Here is a 21789-nt window from a genome sequence, read left to right as displayed (position 1 = left end):
ATCTTTTCAAATACTCAATGACGCCATGATATTGCTTTACTTGCATTCTAACACTGCCCTGTTTGCACATCACACAAAACCATGGCTTTAAAGCAAACCATGGTTTCATGTGAACGAGCAGCATGTTGGGGCACACTGCTCCCAGGGGGTCACCACAGCCCATGTTACTGGCTTGGGAGCCTTTGTTTCCTGGAAGCACTCTCCCCTCCTGGCAGGAACGAGACCCAGGTATTCTGTATTCCAACAGCTTCTACCTCCCCTGGCTCAGTCTCAGCCCTCCAGTTAACCCCTGTCTGTATACCTTCCCCAGACATTCAACCTGGTCTTCCTATCTAAGCTGTGGGGCTCCTTCCTCTTGCTATGGTCTCCTCAGAGGGGATGCTCAATTTAAATCAGAACCAATTATCCCTCAAACTATCCTATTCCCTATCTCAAATCAAGCCCTATCTCTCAAACTAAACCCTCTCTCACTCCAGCTCTTCCCCATCTCTATTCTTATCCAGTCCAGCTTCCTGTTCTTACAGCGGCAAACCAGATGCCCATTACAGAAAGTCCGCAAGCAGAACCTTGAACAATAGCTTAATGAAGTGATGGGGAAACCTTAGGCTCGGGGGGGGGGGGGGCGGCCTCTAGGCTTCAGTGTTTGGCCCTTGGGATTGTTTTCAGACCACGCCCCTTCCCAGGCCACACCCCTCACTGGCCCTGCTCCAAGCTCCCCCCCCCCAACTTGAGTGTTTTTCCTGGGCTGGTATGTGTTCCTGAACTGTGCCAACGCCTCTTGTTTGCCCGGATAGAGGACAGATAAGGTTGTGTGGAGAAGTTATACTGTTGTACAGAACTAAAATTTACACTTGTCCTGGCCACTTTTTGCCTCTGGGCCTGCCAGCCACTTGCATCCGGCCCCCAGAAGCTTGCCCATAAGGGAATGTGGCTCTCAGAATGAAAACCCATCCTTCCCCTCCCCTTGGTTTAAAGTGGTACATGACCCAGGCATGTATGTTTAACTCAGTGGTTTTCAACCTGTTTGCCGTGGCACCCTAGGGTGCCTTGAATGGTGGCCAAAGGTGCCGCAGGCAACACTGGGCACTGGGCTCTGTCCCTCTCTCTTCTGATACCCTTGTGTCTCTGCCTCCCAAAGGCTTGCACAGCTATTTATTGCAGGAGCTGAGGTAGCCTCGGAATAAGAAAGCAAGTGGGCGAGGGAGCCCAGCCACCCAGTCCGCCAGCTGTTGGGAATGGACTGATAAGTGCCAGGCCCCTGTGGGGCAGTGTGAGGAGGCACCTCTGCTTGAAGGGGGTGTGCAGCTCAGAGACCAAGGGTGGCAGCAATGGCTGCCCGGAGGACTCCCAAGGAGAGGGGAGAGGAGGCTAAGGGAACCCTCCACAAGGGAGGGTGTTCAAAAAAGGGTGAGAGGCTGCCAGCTGTGCAGGCATGGGGTGACATAGCTGGGCTCCTGAGCTCCACAGGGGTGCCTCAGAAAGAATGTCAAGGGAGCCGTGGACTCAAAAAGGGTGAAAACCTCTGGTTTAACTGATTGCTTGGAAGGGCTCAGTGGAAACAGGCACCAGTAATGGGAGGAAGTTCCACAGGGTCAGTGCTGCCATGCTAAATGCCTGCTTCCAAGATTGTACAGAAAGGACCTCCTGACGAGATGGTATCTGCAGGGAAGCCCCTCCTGCGGAGAGCACTGATCGGGTGGGTTTATAAGGGGAGAGAGTCGATCGAGCGCCTGCCTTTCACCTGGTTTTCAAATATACATCTCAGGTCAGAGAGCAAAGTTTCTGATGGGTTCTAATGGCCCTTTCGAAATAATCTTGGTGCATTCCATCAATGTTGGATGTGTGTGCGTGTGCGTTATATATATATATATATATATATATATATATATATATATATATACACTTCCCCACCACCACCCCTTTTAAACTGCATCTCTTATTTCTTTAAATACATTAATCAGAGTAGTGTAGGCAAAACGGATCCATCGGACAATGCAATAAACATGAATTATCATCTATCCAACATGCATAATGGCTTAAAAAAACATAATAGCAGGTGTAGTTTAAATGATTAGTTATTACACCTGCGGTGGGTCTGATTCAATTGGGGAAAATCATCTTTAATAGGTTAAAAGGTTTAGATCACCCGGCTTCCCCCTTAAAGTGGCTGTAGAGAGGGTATGATGGAGTGCGCTGTCATTACTAATTCATTTAAGAAAAGCAAGGGGGGATACAGTAAAGAACAGCATAAATGAGCCAATCCAATTTAGACATCAGGTAAAGGCAGCAAAACACCTTTTTAAAAAGCATGATAAATGAATTTGGGAGGGAGATGAAATTCACATTTTTTTCCTCATTATTTTTTTAACGGGAAATTTGACCACCTCCCGGCATAGTTTGAGGGAAAGGGGGGTGGGGTGGGAGGAGAAGGGAACCTCACTTTTTAAAGTTTAGCACTCCGTCGTTCCAAATCATAAAATAATACAGAGCCCACCCACCTTTTCCCCCCAGCACATAAAGTGCCACTTTGATCTTGTTTACGCCCCTCTTGATCTGCCTCACTGGAAATGCCGGCGATAGAGAAATTGCACATTTAAACGGCGCGGGTATCGCTGCGCCAGATGCAGGAAGGATAAACAGCACAAATTAATAACCTGGGGGTTGGCGGAGGTAGGGGGGAAATGTGCTGAACATGAAAGATGTCCGAGTAAGCAGACGCAGAGACGTGCCAACTTATCAAAAGCTACTTTGCCTTTATATTAATCACCTGTTCGCTTTTTGGAATGCTTTCGACAAGAGTTCACTCTCTCCGCTGCTGGGGAATGAGCAACGGTGCCTGCCAAAATGTTTTTAAGGACCTAATGTCAGAACTTAAGAAGTGTCCTGCAGGATCAGGTCAAAGCCCCATCAAGCCCATTATCTGGTTCTTGTGGTGGTCAGCCCAGTTGGGAGAAGTCAGAAAAGCAGGACAAGGGCAGAACAGGTTAGTGTGACTGACTTCTAGATAGGTTTGTGCAGAGTTATTAGGCACTGTACAAAAATAAAAACAGGCCCTTGCTGTTAAGGCGTTAAGATCTTACAGGTTGCATATAAGAGCCCATCTGGATCAGACCTGGGTGCAGAGCAGGTGCTCACCTACCAAGTTACATTCACAGGTTAAGTGGCTGAAATGAGAATGTGCTGGCCTAGACGGGTGTCTGGTTCGATCCACTCTGCTAGGGAAGAGCATTGGTTTTGCACAGAAAAGTTCCCTGCTTCAAACCCCAGCATCTCCAGACAGGGTTGGGAATGCCCCCTGCCTGAAATTCCAGAGTGCTGCTGCCAGGTAAGTCTGAGATCAGTGGACCAACACTCTTTGAGTTGGTAAAAGGATTGTCCTTGGTTGGAGCTCATGATTAGTGAGAAGAGAGCTTCACCATGAGTCCTGGTTCAAACAACACGCTAAGTCACACCTTGGTTTTACTCAGCACAGTGGTGAAAATGTAAGGGCAACCTGCTGGATCAGGGCAACCACAGCCCCCATTCAGCCTAGCATCCTCTTCTCAATGTGGCCTACCAGATATCCCTGTGCGAAGCCTGCAGGCTGGGCATGCACAACAGCACTGCAAATCCCAATTCAGACACAAAAATTATTCCAAGGCTGTACAGAGAGTTCTGACAAACTGCTAGTTTTTCCAAGCAAAAAACTTTGCAGAAGTGTAACCTCTGTTCCAAGAAACTAACCAAACCACCTCTGCTAGAGGAAATCGACAGGAACGGTACTCTTCCCAGTGAGTCTCTGGCTACACACACACACACACACACACACACACACACACACGTTTTTCGCATTAGTATTTTTAAAGTGGTAGATACACTGCGACGGAGGAAGACGCAGCGGGCAAAAATCTACTTTTCAATAAAGCCATTCTATCAAAAAATGAAATCGCTCCATTAACGAGAGCTAAATTATTTAAAGGGCCTCCTCCATCATCTGTCTCATCTATTTGCTAAAGGTCTATTGATTGAAAATGACATTACAAAATTATAGCTAAGAAAGAAAGATTCTCTCCCTCCCTTCCCTCTCTTCTCTCTCTCACACACATCTTTGCGAAAGATATCTGCAAAGTTGCTTCCTACAGCTTCAGCTAGTGTTATGTAATATCTCTAATTCCTCGGCACAATCATCAAGTTTCTAGGCATCTGGAAAACTGGGGACTGGACTATGTGTGTGTAGTGACAGCTGAGGTAGAGTCAAAGGTGGTTGGTCTCTCTCAGCAGAGCCAATGGAGTGGCCCTGCTTCCCTTTCCTCCCTCTGTTCTGCAGCCTGATGGAAACCTGTGCTCTTGTCCAGCATAGATCTGAAGGAATGCCTCCCCGATCTAATAATAGTAATAATAATAATAATAATAATAATAATAATAATAATAATAATAATAATATTTATACCCCGCTCATCTGGCTGGGTTTCCCCAGCCACTCTGGGCGGCTTCCAACAAAACACTAAAATACAATAACCTATTAAACATTCAAAGCTTCCCTAAACAGGTCTGCCTTCAGATGTCTTCTAAAAGTTTGGTAGTTATTTTTCTTTTTGACATCTGGTGGGAGGGTGTTTCACAGGGCGGGTGCCCCTACTGAGAAGGCCCTCTTCCTGGTTCCCTGTAACTTGGCTTCTCGCAGCGAGGGAACCGCCAGAAGGCCCTCAGCGCTGGACCTCAGTGTCCAAAGCAAGTCCTTCCTCCACTCCATTCCACTGGCACCTAATATTACCCCATAAGGGACATTCTCAGAACTGTAGAGTTAGAAAGGACCCCGACGGTCATCTAGTCCAACCCGCTGCAAGGCAGGAATCTCAACGCGCAGTTCTCCCCATCCAATTTGAAACCATACCAGACCCTGCTTAGCTTTGCAAATGTGCTAGCAGTTTTGTTGCCTTAGCACTAGGAGTATTGAATTAAAAATAGAGCGATGTTTAACTGAAGATGAAACTTTTCGTCACCAAGTCTGGCCACTGTGATTCATCCACGGTAACCTCAAGGCCAGACTGCTGTAATGTGCTCTACGTGGGGCACAAAACTACTGAGCTAGATGGCTGGCCGGCAGCTTCTCGTTTCCTATGAAACCTGTTTCTTTTGCAGTTTGCAACCCCCTTCCGATGCTCACTAGGACAGCCTGTCGCCAGCCTCTCAGCCTCAACCTACCTCACAGGGCTGTTGTGGAGGTAAGAAGGGTTCAATCCCCAATGGCATCGCCAGGCAGGGCTGGAGGGGATGCCTGCCTAAAACCTGCCAGTCAGTGTAGACAGTACTGAGCTAGGTGGACCACAGTCTGATTTGGTAAAAGGCAGCTTCCTCTGTTTTAAGGAAAGCAGTAGGGCATCTGCTTTGCCTGAAGGAGGTCTGTAACTTCCCCACCAAAGAAGAGCCACTGCCAGCCAGGGTCAGACAATACTGTATTGATCTACATGGACCAATGGTCCTCCAAACCTTGCAAGAAAGCTCTTAGTTGTTTGAACGTATCTGTATGCATTTCGAGAAAATGCACATTTTAAAAACGTATTTAGATGCATTTTCCCCCTCGTTTGTATTTCTCCTTCTTAAACGCAGAAGAAATGAGGAGGAATGGTGGGCGACCACCTGCGAAAGCAGAGCTGGTTGGAAACAGACAGACTCACCCATTTCTGTGTAAAACAGGCATCTGACCCAAAATCAAACTCTTTGCTTCTTAAGCCTGGCATTAGGACGAAGGAAGAGGACGGTCCCCCAACCCACCCACCCCTTTAGAGCAGGGGAGAAAGAAAGTGCTGTGTTTTAAGTAAAAGACAGTGGGGGTGGAAAGGAGAAGGAACATCCGTACTCTTGTCAGGACCAGCTTGACAAATACGGTCATCAGTGGCACACGGAAGTAGTTGCAAAGCAGCTGTTAATCAGGGAAACACATCGCAGAACGCTGATGCCAGCACTCGTGAAAAAATGCAAGAGGCTAATTATGAAGCTATATATCTCGCTAAGGAGGCACCATTCCTGGAGATTCCAGATCAAGCTTTCAAAGAGTGAGGATCTTGAGCTGGGTGTGCATTTTATGCACACACACAAAAAGCCTTCCTGATAACCCCACAAGCTTGCCTCATAGGACTCTGCCTTCTTCCTTAAGTCAAGATTGCTGGTACATTCACCTCTACACTGACTGCCAGCAGTTGAATTGAGGAGCAAAGCCAATGCTCTACCACTGAGCAGCACCCTTCCCATAAAACTTGGGAACGTGGTAAGCTACCTTATACTGAGCCGGACCATGGCCCACCTAGCTCAGTACTGGCTACACTAACTGGCAGCAGCTCTTGATAGTTTTACGCAGGAGTCTGTTCCAGCCGTATCTGGAGATGCTGAAGCTGGGATCTTCAGCATGCAAAGCAGATCTATGGCTCTCTCCTTCTTCCCAAGAAAGCACCTCTTGGGACTCAAACCTATGCTGCTAAAGCAGTTCCTTAATCCCTCAACCACACAATTCCCCATTTCAGTGCCCCTGGTGGTAACTATTTTTTATTTGTTATTTGAAACCAAGGAGATTGGTGTATAGCAATCTCTTCCTAACCGAAGCGAACTTTCCATAAAGCATGGTTGCTACTATCGTTCTATGCAAATGCTGCGTTGCTCTTGTTGCCTGGTATTAGCCCAGGCTTGCTTAAATCCCTGCCCGAGTTGCCAACTAAGATGTCAGCGTGCCAGATAGCGCCAGGTGTTCTACTTCTGAAACAAAAACCTAAAGATTGCCCAGCTGGCTCTGTCCCACTCTGCAACCTCTCTAGACGAAGTGGCAAAGCATGATGGCTCAATCACTCGGATCTGCGCAACTAGCAATTCTGCAATTGCCACACAACTGCCTGTTGCATGGTTGCAACAAGTCATTCCTTTAGTGCGGCAGAACCCACACCTTGGAACTCTTTGCCTATTGAAATCACACTGACACCATCACTGTACACTTCTTCTTCTTTACACCTGCTGAAGGGAAAAAAATCTGTTTGGGCAGGCCTATACAGAAACATGATTTGGTTACATCTGGGTTTTTTTAAAAAAAAAATCCATCAGAGGTTTTATTGCGTTTAGATGTTTTTAACAGTTTTTAGGTGTTTAAAATTATTATTTTTTTTGGGGGGGGGGGTGTTTTAACCACAGGAGTATTTGAAGCCCTGGGCTCCTTTGGGAGGAAAAGCAGGGTATAAATTTAATAAAGAAATAAGCAGATAGGCTAAAGTGTTCCTGAGCTGTGCCAGTTCTGCCAGGGGCAGGAGGGGAGAGGAAACATATGTGATTAAAGGCTCCCCCACAATCAAAGAAAGAACCCTGTGCATGAAAGTCAAGAAGGGAGCCAGGGTTGAGTCCTTCTCCTCAGCATAATGCCTTTCTACATGCAAAGGCCTTTCCCCCCATACGCTGTCATATTCAATCATGTGATGTCCCACCTGGAATCTAAGTCGTACAGTCCAGGAAGAAAGACCACTATCTCATCTGCTGAATGGCTATCACGGGGCCTTATATTAAGCCTTAAATCAGAGGAGGCTGATGTACTGGCTCTCCAGAAGTTGTAAAGACTACAACTCCCATCATCCCTGACTGTTGGGAGGGCATCAGGATGGCTACTCCCAATATAAATCAAAGGTTGCTCTAAGTTTCATACCGCTTTAAACAGCCATAGCTGACGTCTGCTAAGGGTACTGAGAGTTGTTGTTTTTGTTGCTTGGGTTTATTAAATTTCTACACCGTCCTTCATCTGATGATCACAAGGCGGCTTACAATATAAAATCACAAAATGCATGCCATAATAACAAGCAAAAATAATGACCCACCCACTTTTGAGATTGAAATAATATTCATAGAACTGTAGAGTTGGAAGAAACTGTGCAGGAATCTTCCACCTAGCCTTGGGCTCGAACTCGCAACCCTGAGATTCAGGGTCTCATGCTGTACCGACTGAGCTCAATATCACAGGTGGAATTTGAGAATAAATCTGCTTGTTTTTACTATATTAAATGTTTAATTAGGAGACCCCCATATTCCCCTCACGGAGATGCAATTCCCAGAGTTCCCTAGGAAGAATGACTGATTGCTAAACCCCTCTGGGAATTTTAGCTCTGGGAATAGCCTTGAAGCTCACTGGGTCACTCTCTCACTGTCAGGCTAACCTATCTCACAGGGCTGTTGTGAGGATAAAAGGGGAGGGATAGAAGGGGACTGTGCATTCCCTGACCTCCTTGGAAGAATGAGATTTTTTTTATAAAAAAGCCAAATTAAATCAATGGGGCCAATTTTAAATGGGGGGGGGGCTAAACATTAAGAGTGTGTATATCTTTTTTAAAACTGTTCTCTTGTAGCTGTGACAAGGAAGAAGACAGAAGAGATGTTCTGTGCTTCTAATACTGTGGTATATTTTGTTTACCAACCTTGGGGGGGGGGGGGAGTTTGCTTGCACTTCCTTCCATATTTCAAAAATGCAGAGGGTCCAGGCAATATGTACATTTATTTAAACTTAATGGATTAATCACTCAATTAATCAGTCGGAAGGCAGATGACTAATCAAGTAAATAATCTCCAATTGGTTTGTTAAATAGCCCCACTAATAGCCACAGCCCTTCATATTATCATCTTCTAACGCTTTAAAAAGCTATTTATGCATCCTGCGGCATCCTGCAGCCATGAGTATCATTGATTAATTAGGTGTTGCCTGAAATGCTAGCCATTTCTACGGATCTTCTCCTCAAGCCCCCTGCCCTATCAGTTTTAGCAAATGACTCTGGTGGATAGCATTCTGAGCGGACAGCAAGTTGTTTTTCTCCCTGCGAGCGAATCCATCTATCCCAGCTTCCTGGTTCCAACAAAGGACAGCCCAACTGGGCAAGAAGGCATATATACCTTGCCCTCCTGTTTGCCCTCAACCTGTGATATCCGAACACAGAGGCTCCCAATCCTAACAGGTTCTTGTATTAACTTACAAGATCCTAAACAACTCCGAGTCCAGGATACTTTGATGGCCAGTTGGTTGGTTACTTGCCCGATCACTGAGCTCTTTGTGGGGAGTCACTGCTAACAGTTCCCCCATGGCTTGGATGCAGGGCTCATATCCACCAGGAACCTTGTGTTCAGTATTGGGGACCCAATACTGGGTATTACCTTAGCTCACTTCCAGCTAAGGTCAGACAGGCCCCATCTCCCTGTCGAACTTCCTGTCATAGTAATCAAGTGTCCCGTATTTGAAGGGACAGTCCCTTATTCCAGCACCATGTCCCGCTGCTGTCCCTTATTGATGGATGTCCCTTAAATGATGTCCCTTAAATTTCAAAGGAAGCATCTCCTCTCCCTTCCTCCCTGCCGGCCAAGGTGGAGGGAGGCTCTAACTGTGTTGCTTGGTTGTGTTGCTCACCCAATAAGAAGTCTAAGAATGACTGGGGGTGGAGCTTGCATGCCTTGTGCTGACCAAATCGGCTGTGTTCCCTGGGGAGTTGCCTTTGCTCAGCGCTTCCCAGCGGAGAGGTGACAGTGGTTTTCCTTGAGGCTTCGTTTGGCTGCTGGCTGGGCTTTCTGCCTTTTGAATTTGTTTTGGAGGCTCCTTCGATTGACATATGGGGGGAAAGAAAGGAGCTGGTTGACTAAAATGGTAGGTGACTGGCGATCTCGTGGCGAGGGGGGGAGGCTGCATGTGTATGGCTAGTTAATGCAAGCTGAGGGGTTTTTTGAATGCTGGACACCATTTTGTTGCACGTGCTGCTGCAAACTTTGCAGTGCAAAGCCAGGCCGGGGAGCCATCTTAAGTTGAGGCTGCATAGGCCTTGTGGTGCATGTGATTCAGATTCTATTCAGTTGAACCTCTGGTTACAAAGTTGGTTGGACCGTGTTCTTGAAGCTACCAGCATGAGTTTGACCGGACTGCAGGAGGACAGGAAGACTGGAGTGCCTGGAACAGGTGAGGCTGCAGGTCCCTTATTTTGGCTGCTGGTCCCTCATTTTCAAATCTGTAAGTTGACAGCTATGCTTCCTGTGCCTCCTGAAGGCTTTTTAATGGATCCCTAATTTTATAGATCTAAAACTCTCTCTTTTTTGTACGCTGTTTAGAGGCAGCAGTAATTAAGTGGTTATATAAATTGTCAAAATTAATAATAATAATAATAAAAACTATCATGGCAAAAATGATCATTATAATTACATTTTTATCCCATAGCTCAAGATGGTGTGGATGGCTCTCCCCGTCTTCATTTTATCCTCACAACAACCATGTGAAGTAGGAAGTTTAAGTCCACTGACATCTGGATGGCCACTGTTTTTCCCATCCCCCTCCTATTATATTTATTTATATTTATATTTTACCTGCCCTCCTCGCAGCTCAAGATGGTGTACATAATTCACCGCCTCCCCATTTTATCCTCACAACAACCCTATGAGGTAGACTAGGCTGAAAGGCAATGACTGACCCAAGATCAGTCAGTCAGCTTCATGGCTGAGTAGGGATTCGAATCACACTACACTGGCTTTCTGCTACACATAAACCAAACATAATTATCAGCAGAGATGGTCCTTCGTAAACCTGTTATTGGTCTTTCCATGTGGGTGGAGTGTTTCGGAACACAGCAGTTTGCACGCTTACACAGAAGTAAGCTCACTGATTTCAATGGGAACCGTGCATTAGGACTGCAGCCTTGGTTGTCTATTATTGTACAAAGAGTGTCTCAAATACGGAGAGGGTTGTTTTGCCCCAGGCTAAGCAGAAGGAAGCCTTTCAGATGATCCCAGCTTCAAAGTAAATGAGTTTGCAGGACTTAGCAATCGCATCAGTTTTCCTGAAAACGTTTTAAAACATTTTAAAGAATTCAATATGCTAAATGGAAAGCTAGGTTGAACCCCAAAGGTCCTCATGTTTATTGGAAAACTTATCAGAATCAGAGAAGGCAGGGTGAGAGACAAAACTTTTTTTTATAGAAAAGTGATCTTTTAACACATTTTGGATTAAAACGGTTGAGGGTATCATCCCAATCCAGTTATTGGGAACTTTGTGAAACTGAATAGCAGGGGCTTAGTGGGATATGGTGTTATAAAGTCATGTATTCATATTAATGCATTGTATAATTACAGGGTCGTATCCAATGCTAGTCCTATCCAGGACAGACCCATAGAAATTAATGAACTTGTCTCTCATGCCACTATTTGCAATAGGTCTATGCAGAGTAGGGCACTGGATACAGCCCTAAGGGTTGTAATTGACCTACTTTTACTGAGAACGGACCCACTGAGATTGGTGGCTATGGCTAACTTACACCTATTAATTTCAGTGGGTCTACTCTGAGCAAACGTTAGCTGAATACAGCTTTATGCGGTTAATTAGTATTTTCAGAAAGATTTCTAATATTTTAGAACATTTGCAGTGAAGCTATAAGAACAATACGTGGGTTTACTGTTGCAGCATATAGATTATTTTTGCATATAGATTTGTGAATTTTGTGTGTGTGTGTGTGTGTGTGTGTGTGTGCGCGCATGCACACACATGCACTAGTACTCATCTCACAATAAACGTGTTGTGGGTGCCAGCCTAGAAGAGCTGCCATTATTATTATTATTATTATTATTATTATTATTATTATTTATTATTATACTGTCCTTCATCAAAAGACCTCAGGGCAGTTCACAAGATAAAAATACAAAATAAAAGCACAAATAAATATTCAAAACAAAAGCAACGAAACAATACCCCCCCCCAAAAAACCACATTTACAAGGCTGTAGAATATTAATCAGCCAAAGAGACCTGATTGAAGAGGAACGCTATTTTTAGATAAATACTTGACACACAAAACTAAGTTGTACTCAGAGCAGACCAGCTAAAACCAATGGATCTAAGACAGTCATGTCCATTCCTTCCAATGGACTAGCACTGCATACAACGCAACGCAGACAGAAAAAGGAATCCTGTTTTATCTTAAAGACTATCATATATACTACACTCTTTGGTGGGCTAGATCCTGGACCCTGGACTCTGGACCAACCTTTAAATGTGACAGGTTACGGAAATGTACTAGATGAGAGGCGAGGAATAAAGAAAGACTCTAGTCTTCCCAGGGATAGGCAAGACAGCCGGATCCCCAGTTCATAATCTCCATCCCGGCGAGGAATAACCTTGGGAAGGAATGAGATTCAGGGGAGCATCGCTCAAGCGAAGAGCTGGTGCTCCCCCTAGCCACCGCCGTGGGGAAGTGTGCCCTCTTGTCACCTGCCGGTGGAAAGAGAGAGCGAGAGAGAGAGGTGGAAAAAACGCAGCCCAAATTAAGTGTTTTCACTCGGTGGAAATGAAATGTTTTGCAAGATGAAACAGAAATAAAATTGTGGTTTTAGGTAATTACTAGTTGGCATTTACATATCACAGGCTGGTTCAACACCTATTCATTTTCCTCTTTTATTTTCAATTTTTTAAAATTGCTCATTAAAACCTAGCATATGACAGGGACAAGGGAGAGAAGGGAGAGGGTGTACTGGGGGGGATTATTCTCCTTTTCGTATGCGGTTTTTATTATTTTATTATTATAAAGTACTACAAAAATCCCCAGATCTTCTTTAAATACAGTTTATCTCTAATGATCACAGGCAGGCACCACTTAAAGGCTGTGATCCTGCAACAGACATTTTACCTGGGAGCAAACCCCCTTTAAAATTCAGTGGGACTGAGTTAGACAGAGGTAGGATTGAGCTGTTGAAGGTTCCCTGGGATTGTGCCACAAGGTGAGGGGGTGAGGTGCTGTGGTGGCAATGCCGTCCCCTCTCACATCTACACTCAGTTAAGATTAAAAAGAGGGGTGAAAGGTAAGCTGTCACTCTCACCCTGCAAAATCTGGGTTTTATTCTGGGACCAAGCCAGCTTCTGCAGCCTACTGCCCAGCAGTGAGTGAATAATAATAATAATAATAATAATAATAATAATAATAATAATAATACAATTTTCCCACCCGCTTCTCCAAAGCAGTAAAAGATATAAGCTACAATGCTGACCCATTAGGTGAGGGGAAAATAAAATCCAAGCAGCAGCAATAGTATAAAACCTCTTCTCAAAAATAAGCAAGAGCACACTTCTGAGTTCAGCAGGGCTCTTCATCAGGCTGAATGTTAAGAAGGAACGCAGGAGCAAAGGAACTCCATGACACAGAATCACCAGAAACCTTCAGCCTTTAAATAAAGAAAAAAGAAAAAAAAGCACATCTAGCTGTCAGTCAGCTGACATTACCCAATGGCCGAGTGCCATCAGCTAATGGTTGGGGTTCAATTCTGCTCAGTTTGACTACACATGCCAGTTTCCTCCCTGCAGAAAGCAGGATTTAACACGCATATGCACGGTCCATTAGTTGATGAGTGGAGGGTTAAATCCTGTTCTGCAGTTGCCCCCGCCTCCCCATCCCTGTGAGTCAACTTTGACAGGTGGGTGGTCCTGCCAGTCACCTGTTGTCAGTATGACAGCAAATGATTGAGAGGGAGGTGGTCCTGCCCCCTGTCAAAGTTGGCCCACAGGGTGGGAGGAAGAAAAGATCTGAGGCCCACAGCTCAAAGAGATTCCACACCCCTGAGACAGGGGGAATTTTCCGCTACTAGTATGTGCTGAAATCATTATTATTTTGAATGCTCCCTCCAAAATGCTCCTTGCATTGTGTAATCGGGTGTATCGGAAAGTGGGTTTTCCATGAAGGGCTTTCTCCTGATCTGCTGCTAGCTTTCCTATAGGTCAGATGTTTCTAAACAGATTTGTTTGTTTAAAAAACTCTGCACCTCGCTTTGGCCATGTGTCCTAATGAAAGGATAAAGCATATGATAAAAAACATTTGAAACATGGATTAACTGAGCATTAAATAAGAAAAAAGAGAAGCAGAAGCAATCCTCCACTTGCAGCGGGAAGTGGTACAGTCCTGTCTGCAACCTTCAGGACTTTACCACCTCAGTTCACTGCCTGCACAACAGATCAGCCCTAACTCTGCAGGGCTCCGCGATTGGAGCGCCATTCCCTCACCCCAATACAGCAACACACAGCAACAGACCAGTCTCTCATAGGAGGCTGTCCGCTGCCCTCTGTGCGAGTCGCAGCTCTTGTCTGCTTCCCCCAGAGCAGTTCTGGTAAAAGTGAACTGGTTTGGCTCCCATTAGAAGTAATTTACCTACTCCATAGCCCCTTCCTTGTACAACACTACACGTTTACTCAGAAGGAAGTCCCACTGAGCAAAATGGGGCGTCTTTAGGCTGCAATCCTCTATGCATTTAACTAGAAGCCCCCACTGAAAGCAATAGGGGTCCCTTCTGAGTAAACGTGTTGGAAGCTGTTGGACGCTTATCACAGCTCCCTCCCTCCCTATACTTCACAAGTCTTTATTTAAAACAAACGCAGAGTGTTTCATTGCTCCAGTTTGCATGTTTTATACTTGTTTGTTTTCTTCTTTAAACTGTTATCCTGCTGCGCTTCAGGGCATAAAACATCCCCGAGAGAAGATGACATGATATAGACTAATATATTTTAAGGTCTATTGTGTAAATATGTATTTAGGGAATTCTAAAGCAGGGCATTATTGACCCAAGTCTCTCTTAAAACACTTTGATATATATTTAAATATGTGGAGGGCGGTGGGGGGGGGGAGAGATTCCCTCCTTGAACAACAGCAAGGAAAAAAACTTTGCAGAGTAGCCACATTTCAAAAGTGAAATATCTTCCACCCATCTTCAGATTTTATAGGCCCAGGGTGGAACATAAGAGATTGATTATCAAAATCTTTCCTTAAAGAACAAAAAGGTTCTTTTGGGGGAAGGCAGGGAATGAAGTTGCTGCGGAAGGTGGGGTTACTTAAGCTGCCCTGAACCCATTAAAAGAAGCAAAGATGAACTCTCCCTACCCCCTCAAAAAATGCTATGCAGTCTATACCTGCAAACAGGACCCAAACAGAAGAGCACTCTCTCATGGTTTCTGGCAAGTAGCACACTGAAACATTGCTGCCTCTAACCAGGGAGGCAAAGCATAACTTTCGCGGCTAGTAGCTACTGATGATTGCCTTCTCCTCCACAAATTTGTCCAATCCTCATTCAAAGCCGCCCAAGTTGGTGGCCACTGCTGCCTCTTGCAGGAGTGAGTTCCACAGTTTAACTAGAAGAACGCAAGGGTCCAGCTATACCTGGAGAGCACTCTACCCTTGCTCTAACATGGCACATTTAGGGCAACCAAGCTCAGCCTGTGCCCACGCAAGCCGCCTTCTCTCTGCCTGCCCAGGCCGGCTCCAAAACGAGGCAAGGTAGGATGAGTAACGGGCTTGTAGGGCTGTCGGCCGCGCTGTAAATATTCCATGAATGAATGGACTCCTTCAGCCTCCCGCGAGGGCCATCCGGCATCTTTTATGGCCATTACGTTCAACTATTTTTTTAAAAACCAAAGACCTGTCATGATAACCTGACCAGGGAGGGAGAGAAAGGGCTCCATCAAATCGCAGCAAACCAGACTCTCAGGGAGGCAGGGAGCGCAAGCTTATTCTCCAGCACCCATGCAAAGATCACACACGCACACACACACACTGTCCACAGTCAAATTCAGGTGTTCTGAAGCAGCACAGAGGCTGGCTCAAAGCCCTGTTGACCCTTGCTCCCCATGCAGAGATCTCGGTCTGAAACAGTTCATTCCCAAAATGATGCACCACGGAATACGAGGGAGGGACATTAGCGTGGTGCATGTAAAGATTGCTGCACACCCAAGATCCTCGCAAATTCAGGAGAGTGTTGGGTGATTCATTTGGGATTGGGTGGAAGGCAGGCTAGCCCCCGCAGTCTACGCATACACGAGAGAATGAGGATTTGGGAATGCGAACAAGGTAAGAGAATTTGGGTGGATGGAGCAAAGCACTGAAAAAAGTATGCTAATAACAAACCACTCCTTGCAAGAAGAAACATAGGAAGAACATAGGAAGCTGTCTTATACCATTAGTCCATCTAAGCCAGTGCTGTCTACACAGACTGGCAGCAGCACTCCTGAGATTCAGACAAGAGGTATTCCCAGTCCTACTTAAGGATGCCAGGGACTGAACCTGGGACTATCCATGTGGAGAGTAGAGGCTGCAACACTGAGATACTTTTCACCTAGAAAGCTAGCACATCAGGAAGAAAGCTCACATGGTCCATTACCTCATTCTCTGTGGACAGACTTGGCCTATTTCTGCTTGCCTTCTGCACAGACAAGGGTCACCCTCTCCGGGCCTAAGCAGAGATGCTGCAGCGTTATCCATGCTCGGGGGAGACTGCCTGTTGGGCTTCTGCACGAGTCCCTGCTCTGCTATTGTCTTCTTTCAATCAGTTGCTTCTGGGGCCAGATCTCTGTATCATGCAAGGCTGGGTCATCCACAGCAGGGTGATCTGTCCTTGGAGAAATTTACCTACAGCACCACTACATGACACCAGGCTCTGAATTTGTTTCCTTCCAGACAGAAGGCGCTTTCAGATCAGCAGGTGACCCACATAGAAAAACAGGTTGAAGGTTGCTTTGTGGACTGGTGGGTCTTACTCTTACACACAAGCTCCAAATATAAAGCGTTCCTTGCCTCTAGCATCACAAATTTGGGAAACCGGTTTCAACAAAAGGGATTGAGGCCCTTGCAAAACAAGAGAGAGAGAGCAGGTCTTGCATGCAAAGCACTATTTTGTGTGTGTGTGTTTGTGTGTGTTTTTCATTTTCCCCAAACCTTGAAGCAGTCAGCACATGTCAAGCATTATTACAATTACACTTTTTACCTACTAAAAAATTAATAACCAATTATCTTCTTCAGGGAGGGAGGGAGGCCGGCAGGTCCTTTACCTACGCAAGAAGCACTGCGAGGCACCAGCAGATTAAAGACACGCGTCATATATTTACAGAGGACTGCTACCTGGGTACAATGATTCAGCTCATACAGAAGTGTTTGGATGTAAAACAAACAAACAAACAAACCCAAACCCAAAAGAACAATGCAGAATATTCTGTTAGCAAAGACAAGAACAGTCCTTCTGTTTGGGGCTGGCAGGCAACTTCCTTCCAAATTTATCAAGACAAGATCCTAGTCCTTGTGCTTTTATCAAAGTTTTCCATCCAGGTACACAAGCTGTATCCAGTGCTAGTCCTACTCAGAGGACACCCACTGAAATGAATGGGCATGACTAACTTCAGTTCATTCATTTCAGTGGGTCTACTCAGAGTTGGATGCAGGTCCAAGGTCTGCTTGAAGGCGAATATCAGAATTTGGAAGGAGAAACTGTGTGGGCAAGAAAGGCCAGCAAAAGTCTTTGTGTAGCAGCAGTAATGTGTGGGTGGAGCTCACTGTAGCCACACCCACATCTCACCACAAGCCCCACCCATACCACAAGCAGGTGATGTGCCACACCCATATTTCATAAAACGCCCCACCCAGAAAGGAAGGCACTGTCCACAGTCCATAATAAAGCCCGCCCACAGTACAAAAAGGACCACCTTACCCCGTATTTGCCCACTCAGCCGCTCTAGAGTTTGGAACTGGCACAGTTACAGGTGCCGCGTAATACTTGTTCGGCACTCGTAAGAAAGCAATGTTTTAGTGTGGCAGAACCCTAGACTTTGGAACTCCCTGCCAATTGACACTAAGTGTACTCTTTTCAGTGCCTGCTAAAAACATTTTTGTTTAGGCAACCCTATCCAGACGTGTATAATGCTGACATGTGTTTTGAACTGGTTTTTAGCTTATCCTTGATTTTAATTATTTTTTGAAGTTTTCAGGTTGCTGCTTTTAACTCCCCACCCCCACCCCCCGTTGATAATTCCACTGGTTTATTCTTTTCTGTAAACCGCTTCGGAGGTGTGCCGTCCCCCCCCACACACACCCTTATTCCCAAAGTCAACCCTTCGCCCCAAACGAGGCACCATCCTTTCATTTGGACACTAGTTCTCTATTGGGTCCAGAAGCACCATCGTTAAAAGGTTTTCTGATTTTCCTTCTCTCCCTTCTTTTCCTTTTCGTGTTTCTTCTAAAACGGCCCCCACGCCGCAGTGTTCTCATCTATCCCACCCCATCAATGGTAACCCAATTTGAATGCCTCCAAGCCCTGTCTGGAGGGCTTGCTGGAGAAATCAACGCTTTTTATCTTAAGGATTATGGATCGCTGCTTGGCTGAGTACCCATTTTTGCAAATATATATATATTATTATTATAATTGCAGGGGAGGATCTGATGCCTTTCACTCTTCCGACCTCCCAAAATGAAATCTCACATTTGGTGGTGGGGCTGGTTACCTCCTCGCCTTACTTCCCTGCAGGAAAATCTCTTTCCCCCTCCCCAACCCACTGCCTGGTTCTCTTTCTCTCTCTCTCTCTGCCTGGCCTTGTCCAACTCTTTTTAAGCCATGCAAAGATTTATTAACATTTACAGTAAAAACAAATAAAATAAAAAAAATGCTGAAGTAAGAAACGCAGTGAGGTAAGGGCTGCAAGCTGCTAGCACCATTTATCTGCGGAAATCCAATTAGCACTCGAGTGCCAAAGATACCTGGAAAAGCGCTCCCAATCGAATCAAAAAATGATACAAAAACATTAACCTGATGGGCTTAAAAAGTCCACATTTAAAACATTTAAAGTAATAAAGGCCCTTTTATTGAGTCTTTTCTATATTTCATTACGGTCCAAATTGACCAAATGCACTTTTCCAAGGCTGAGGTTTTGTTTTTAGATTTTTATTCATTTATTTTTTGAAAAAACCCAAGCCTCTTAAATCGAATGCTTTTTTTGCAAAGGGGGAGGGCTGTCCTCCCTTGCTAGGTTTCCATGCTCAAGCAAAAACAGCATTTTCATTGTTGTAATCTTTAAAAAGGAAAGGAAAGTAAATATAACAGAAATAGGAATTTCTAACAAGGAGAGTGAAAGCATAGAATCAAAAAATTGTAGGGTTGGAAGGGATCCCAGGGAGGGGGGTGTCATCCAGTCCAACCCCCTGCAAACAACTGAAGTAGCAGAGTATAAGAAATTTATTTTCGGTTTCCATTATTATTATTAGCTTATTTATTGAATGAACTGCATCCACTGCTGGATTGCCAAATAAATAAAAAATATCCTCAAAGTCATTTACAAAAATAACAAAACAATAAAATTATGGGTAAAAACAGTTAAAACATCCAAAAAATAAAATCAGCAATAAATTAAAAGCAGGTGAAATCACACATCAGCATTATACATATCTGCATATCCAGGTAGGCTTGATTAAACAAAAATGTTTTTTAACGAAAAAGAGTACAGTGATGGCACCTGCCTAATGTCAATAGTCAGGGAGTTCCAAAGGGCAGGTGTCGGGAGACCTCCAACTAATGCGTCCCATCAGCACAAGGATTTCCTGTTTGCACACTGGGTCTTTCCCCCACGTCCTTCTAAGGGGGAACCCTTAGAACAGATTGTCTGGCCCAAGTCTGGTTTAAAGATAAGGGTCCGTAAATAAGGAGCCCAGGACTCCTGAAGTTCCAAGCCGACCTGGTCAGCAGAAGGAGCAGGCACACAAGTCTTGCCCATGATGGTGAGAGGCATCATATTCTATCGGAATCATAGGGATGTAGCCAACTGAGGCCCCAGCCACATTACACATTTAAAGTGGAATCAAACCACTTTTATCATAACTTCCCCCAAAGACACCAGGGTGGTGGGAGTGGTAGCTTTGTGAGGGGTGAACTACAGTTCCCAGGATCCTTTGGTGGAAGTCATGTGCTTTAGGTGGTTGCGACCTTGGAAGAGACACTTTCCCTTCTGCACTCTCTTGCTCACAAACAGTCACAGAGAAAACAGAATGCCTCTTCTAGCATTATCTTAGAAGGAAAATCCTCTGTTTCTCCCTCTCCCTTGCACACACAGAGAGAAGTTGGTCTACTAGTATGTACATAGAAGAGGCACTCTGCCTGCTCTCTCTCTCTCACAAGCACACAAGAGAATGCATCTTTTAGTTTAATTCTAAAAGAGGCATTCTCCCCCCCACACACAGAATGCCTTTTTTAGCCGTACCTTAAAGGGACGTGGGTGGCGCTGTGGGTTAAACCACAGAGCCTAGGACTTGCTGGTTCGAATCCCCGCGACGGGGTGAGCTCCCATTCCTCGGTCCCTGCTCCTGCCAACCTAGCAGTTCGAAAGCACGTCAAAGTGCAAGGAGATAAATAGGTACCGCTCTGGTGGGAAGGTAAACGGCGTTTCCGTGCGCTGTTCTGGTTCACCAGAAGCGGCTTAGTCATGCTGGCCACATGACCCAGAAGCTGTACGCCAGCTCCCTCGGCCTATAGAGGGAGATGAGCGCCGCAACCCCAGAGTTGGTCACGACTGGACCTAATGGTCAGGGGTCCCTTTATCTTTAAAGGTGACATGCATGGGATGTATGGGGTGTTAGGGGAGGGTAGTACCTCTGGTGGGGGACACATCATGCCCCTTCTGGAGTAGTTTGTCCACCTTTGGTCCCCACCCTGCACTCGGTTCTCACCTGCGGCTCCTAGAAGCTGCCAGCATGCGACAGCATCCACACCCTAGGAACTGGCTTCAACTGGCCAGCTACACCAGGTGATGGTACCTGATAGGTTCCAAATGTTATATGACTTAGGGACTTCCCCTGCATGTGAATACAGGATTTGGCGGATTGAGCAGATGAGACCAACAGCAGGTCCAACGGTTAAGGCGGTTTTCTGCACGTGCTGTAGACCAGGGGTGTCCAAACGTTTTTCAAAGAGGGCCAGATTTGATGAAGTGAACATGTGTGAGGGCCAACCAAAGTTGTCGAGTTGTGGGTTAATTAACACCAGGACATATACTGCCACGGGGGCCGGATTAAATCAACCAAAGGGCCGGGTTAGGCCCCCCGAAACGGACTTGAGGGTGAGGGGCAGGTGGGACTCGTCAAAACAGGAAGGTAGCACATCTAGGAGAAGGAAAACTCTGACCCTAAACCTCCGCTGCCTTGAGGGATATCTTTGGGAGGAGAAAAGGCTAAGGACGAAATCCTACACACAAACTGAGAATGGAGTCCCTAAGACGGTTGGATAGCACTTTGGACAAGAGGGGCTCTTGTTGTCTGGGAAGCCCAGGACCCCCATACGCCCTGACCAGGCTTGCGCCCCGGGAAAGTCACTTTGGTGCTGCTAATACAGCAGCTTGACTTCACGCCCAAGGTGCACTTAAATATCCCTCGAGACAGATGGATGCCAGCAACAAAGCGGTGGCAATCCTTCTGCCCCCCCCCAACATAAGCACACAGAATGCATCTTTTAGCCTAATCTAAGAGGCAGCATTCCCCTTTTCCTTATGTAAAGGAGGAGATGCCTCTTCTCAGGGGTAGCTTCCCAGCTATCATTTTTGCATTAAAAGAAACATTTTTAAAAATGCTGCCTTGCTAATGTGGAACACCTTTTTTAAGCCAACTAAAAGGCTTTTAATTGGACTAATTTAACCAATTAACTCACTGCAGCCTTAGCTGTTGCTTCCAAAATCACTTCTGTGTTTTTAGAATGTTTTGCAGGAAACCGCTCCTGTGAAACCCCTCTGACTAATAACAGCTTTGGATTTTCACCACTTGCTTAAAAAACACATTTCTTTACTTAGGCATTTCCAGGCCGCTAACTCGTAGCGCCAGCTTTTAACGAACCTCAGAACATCTTTTAGATATATTTTTTTAATTTGTTGCAGCTGTATGGTTTTATTTTGCTGCTTTTTTTCTAAACTGCCTTAGAATCATTCTGGTGAAACGCGACAGATAAGTGATTTTAAATATGCAAACGAACCTAAAATAAAGTATTGTACATT

At 45.5% G+C, this 21789-nt stretch overlaps 1 protein-coding gene across 15 annotated transcripts in view; it reads right to left on the bottom strand.

The window, feature by feature from the left end:
- PEX14 (peroxisomal biogenesis factor 14) overlaps positions 1–21789 on the bottom strand; it is a 140959-nt gene that overhangs the window by 85201 nt on the left and 33969 nt on the right. The gene's annotated exons all lie outside the window — the stretch shown is intronic.

This window comes from Podarcis vaucheri, assembly GCF_965113315.1.
Source record: "Podarcis vaucheri genome assembly, chromosome: 7".
Taxonomy (NCBI): domain Eukaryota; kingdom Metazoa; phylum Chordata; class Lepidosauria; order Squamata; family Lacertidae; genus Podarcis; species Podarcis vaucheri.
Note: the sequence above shows the minus strand (reverse complement) of the source record. Positions and strands in the feature narration are given on the sequence as shown.